The sequence below is a fragment of the Hippopotamus amphibius genome, chromosome 12 (genome assembly GCF_030028045.1).
Source record: "Hippopotamus amphibius kiboko isolate mHipAmp2 chromosome 12, mHipAmp2.hap2, whole genome shotgun sequence".
Taxonomy (NCBI): domain Eukaryota; kingdom Metazoa; phylum Chordata; class Mammalia; order Artiodactyla; family Hippopotamidae; genus Hippopotamus; species Hippopotamus amphibius.
In genome coordinates this window covers 70,066,489-70,071,393 of record NC_080197.1, presented here as the reverse complement: position 1 = coordinate 70,071,393, position 4,905 = coordinate 70,066,489, and positions in this window count along the sequence as shown.

Sequence of the window (4,905 nt, the reverse complement as noted above, 5' to 3'; positions counted from 1 at the left end):
GTGGCCGAAGCACTGTGAGCGATGGGTACTGGACACTTGTTTTCACGTGGGAGCTGAAGTTAAAGGTTCAGTCGCACTGGGTGTGGCCTTGACTTTTCTCCATGTGTCTCTCCTTCTCCTTAGGTCTACAACAAGTGTGTGTTCCCCAGGTTGGGGCCGCAAAGGTGAGGCAGGGAGCTGGGAAGGGTCACAGACCTGAGATTTTGCTCCAGGAAAACAGAGGAGTGGCAACCTCAGAATGGGGTTTGACAGCCCGGATCAGACAGGGAGGAGACCTCAAAGCCAATGTCATGTTTCATCTGAGGTTTAATTGTGGGTGATAAATCCAGATCCCTAATTTGACAGAATTGGTTCATAATATCTCTCGGAGAAAACAAGGCTACCTAATAATTATCATTTGCTTAATCCCAGAAACAGCTCTGTGGGGCAGGGCAATCGAAAATCGCTTTTGGGTGAAGAAGAAAGAAAAAAAAAAAAAATCCCCAAGCACAGAAACTAAATGACCTTTATAAGATTATCGCTGAGTTAGGGAGTTACCGCCAAGAGCCCTGATGCTCAGCTTCTCATCACAAAGCAAACCCAGTGTGGGGAGAGGCGTGGTGAGGATGGAGAGGAATTAATGACTTGCTTAATTAGGGATATTTACATTTCACAGAGACTTAGCTGATGGTTTCCCACAAGACGTTGCACTAACATTAGCCTTGTTTTGTATTGAAAAGGGGAATTATAAATGATGATTTGGATCCTTCTAGACTATTCAAGTCTTTCCAAAGAGGCCATAACCCAGCAAGGTTTGTTGTGAAGAGAAAACAATGTAATTTCATGTGTGTGTGTCTGTATTCTCTGTCACCATGTGGGTACTCAAGAAATACGTATTTCCTCCCCTCTTTTCTTTCCTTCCCCGTCTCCTGCCTGTCAACCAAGCAAAGGGGGCTGAGTGAGAGGTAAAGCCACAAAATACTCTGGATTTGCTTTTTCATTAAGGAAAGAATGTACCAGGCATTTCTAGCCCCATGACGGCCGTCCTCAAGACAACCTCTTCAAAAACAAGAGAGGGCATGGAAACGGCACCCATTGTTGGAGATTGGTTTCTCTTCCAAGAAATACAGTCTGGGGCCTTCCATGGCGGTCCAGTGGTTAAGACTGCATGCTTCCACTGCAGGGGGCATGGGTTTGATCCCTGATTGAGGAAGGAAGGAAGGGAGGAAGGAAGGGATGAAGAAAGTAAAAAAGAAATACAGTTTGGACAAGTAGACTATTACCTTACTGAGTTCTTTTTCTTGCCAGGTGATAGAAGAATGCTCCCCATTGAAATAGAACTTATCACCTGTGCACTCCGCCCCGCCCCCCCCCCCAACCCCGCAAGATGCTAACCTGACTTCAGGTCTCTGTGTTCCGTGTATAATTAAACTCTTTTATTAAAGTAGGGACATCTCAGGGACCAGAGGTTTGGGCATCTGAGAATCACTATGCTACTGGAGAAGAGGATTTCAGAGCCCTTCCTGTAAGTCTCTATCTCCACCTGTACTGAAATAGAATGTACAAATTTAGCCCAGCCTGGTCCTTGAGTGATGCCAGTTGATTGATGGCTGGGAATCAAAACAGCATCTCCTTGGAACTAAATGCGTGATAATGAAATGAAGCTCAGCCACCTTCCCCTCATCTTTCACTGTCAGATGGGAAATAGATGGAGTCTCATCTCTGCCTCTCACTTTAGGCTGAGGCTGTCCACAGTGGCCATACCCCCCTGGTTCCACTGGATGGCGGTGAAACCTCAGGCATCAGCCCTCAGGGACTCAGCAAATGTCCACAGCAGCACTCCTTTGAAGGCAGGAGGAAGGGCTGCAGCTACTCAGCGGGCTTGAGGCAAACATGTCCCATATCAAAAGGCTTGAACATGTGAGCCGTTTGCATCCTCCCTCCCACCATCTTTAAAGAATCCGCTCTCCATCTTCCTTGCTGGAGCTTCACTGCCCTGTGTCTCATTTTTGTGAAACTCTGCAAGGTATTTCCAGCTCATCTTCACGCAACCTGGTATGTTGACAGATATTGGTCTCATAAGCTGTGGTTATTAATGTCGAAGAGTATTTATGCGGTGAGAACGTTGGCTTTTGTCAGGAAAAGTTTGCCAAAACCAAGACTCCAGTCTGGCCCCGGAAATGCAGTGGTGAAGTCCCCGCCGCATGCATTCTGGGTTTTCTCCCTTCACTTCTAAATCCGTTCACCGAGAACGGAACTGTGCCCCGCCCACCTTTCCCTCCTTGTCCAATTCCTCCTGTTGCTTCCGGGTTTGCAGGTTTGCCATGGTCCCAGCCCCAACCTGAAACATGGGGTTATTTCAGAACTGGAGGTGGCAGCTTCAGAGGTGGCAGCTTCAGAAAAATCATTCTCTGGTGTTGATTGCTGAGATTCTGAATCTGCGAACTTGGTCTCCAGCATGTAACCTGCTGCCTTTGGAAATTCTATGGTCCAGCTGTGGCCACTTTCTGATGGAAGGGATGCCAGGAAGATAATGATTTGCCCCCTTGGCTTCAGGGTTTCCAGGTATGCAGAGGAGTCTGTGTGGCAAACAATGGGTGCCTGACCTCGATTTCTGCAAATTGTCACCACTTCCTTGACCCTTCAGAGTGGGACCACTCCAGTGCCTAAAACGTTAGTGTTTGAGAAGGTCACAGAGCTTCCTTAGTTGGTGTCCACCGACCTTATTTTACAGAGGATGGAATTCAGGCCTGAAGGACTTAATATAACCAGGCTCAGATGTCTGGTTCTGTGCTTTTTCTACTGTCAACACTTGTGTGGTCCATTTTAGACACTTTTTCCCCCCAAAGGGGGTGTTTGAGGAAAGAATCAGATAAAATAACTGTGGTCAGCATGTATTTCAGGCTCTTCTGTCATTTTCCTTTGCCTCCCCAGATGCCCTTCCTGCCCTTGACTTCTCCTCCAGGCATCCCTCCCCTGGGCATGGAAGCTGTGGGGAGAGGGACCTGGTGAGGACTGACATTTTCTGGGTCACCCCAGGTCACTTTCCTGCAACCTCCAAGCCACACGAGCCTCCTTCTGTTAAAGGAGGGGCTGCAAGGGAAGGTGGAGTTTCTCATCTTCCCAATGGCTGGGATAATCCTTCCACTTCCTTGAGTCCCATCCTGAATCAAATACCCATACCCAGCACCTGTTCTTCTCCTTTGCCTGGAGCTACAGCTCCCCTTGGCAATCTCTCACTCGCTATGCAGTTTCTTTTTCTTTTTTTGAAATTGAAGTATAATTGACTTACAATATTATATTAGTTTCCGGCGTGTGATGTAGTGACTCCATATTTTTATACATTACAAAATCATCACCACCCTATGGCAGATTTCAGAGGCAGTCCTTAGGAAAACTTTGCGAGGAACCACTGTGTGTGTAGTGACCTGAGCTGTGTGTCTCAAGCACCAGATCCAATCACGATCTTCAACAGAAAAGAAGATGAAACGTTAATGAAATTTGGTTACCATCTGCTTTGAGTCAGGTCCCCTTCTCTAATAAGATCTATCACACCTGCTGGATTTTTATCAACTCAGTTTAAAAAGCTCTGAGAAACTCATGCAGCTATGCCGTGAGCTCTAGGACATGGTGGTAGAGGTTAGCACCATACCCTGTGATTATGTAAAGCTACTTCCTAAGAAGGAACAGTTCCAGATCAACTATTTTTTTACCCACAAGATATTGAATTAGAAAAAGCATACATTGTTTTAGCATGTATTGTAGTTGATTTACAATGTTGTGCTAATTTCTGCTGCACAGCAAAGTGATTCAGTTATACATATATATACATTCTTTTTTATATTCTTTTCCATTATGGTTTACCACAGGATGTTGAATATAGTTCCCTGTGCTACACAGTAGGACCTTGTTGTTTATCCATTCCGTATATAATAGTTTGCGTCTAGCAGGATATCTTTACGAACAAGCTATCTTCAGGAAAAAAGCAGGAATGATGACCATAGCATTAGGTTGAGTCATAAGTCAAACATCCAAGAAAAGGTCATTTATTAGCTGGAGGTCTCTAGTGGTGTCCCACAGGGCTCTGTTTTTGGATCTGTTTGGATAACATTTTTATTGACCACTTGGATAAAAATAAAGCATATTTCTCAAATTTTGCACACGACACAAAATTTGGAAACACTGAATAATAAAACCAGACTATAAATGTATTGCAATAGACTGGAATAAAGATCCCAGACCAAGAATTGAGTTTAATAGATGTAAATGTATTCCTACCTTCAAAATAAATTACGTAAGTATAGGTTGGAAAGGCTTGGTTTGACAGTAGTTTTTATGAAAAAAAAAAACCAAAAAAACCCCAAAAACCTGGTAATTTTAGGTGTTTCTAAGACTGATAAGGACCAGTGATGTGGCTGAGCAGACAAAAAGCCCACTCAATTGAAGGCAACACTGATACCACTGTGAAGTCTGGATCAAGGCAGTGCTACTCCCACCGAATTGGGGGGCAGGTTATATACCGCATCAGAATATTAACTCCATTCCTGTAATGGAGAAGCTTCTAAAGGAGGAGCTATTTTTATTTTATTTTTTAATTAATTAATTTTATTGGCTGTGTTGGGTCTTCGTTGCTGCACACAGGCTTTCTGTAGTTGCGGTGAGCAAGGGCTACTCTTCGTTGTAGTTCACGGGCTCCTCATCGAGGTGACTTCTCTTGTTGCAGAGCACGGGCTCTAGGTGCGTGGGCTTCAGTAGTTGCAGCACACAAGCTCAATAGTTGTGGCGCACAGGCTTAGTTGCTCCGTGGCATGTGGGATCTTCCTGGAGCAGGGATCGAATCCATGTGTCCTATATTGGCAGGCGGACTCCTAACCACTGCGCCACCAGGGAAGTCCCGTGGAGCTATTTTTAGAACTACATGATATA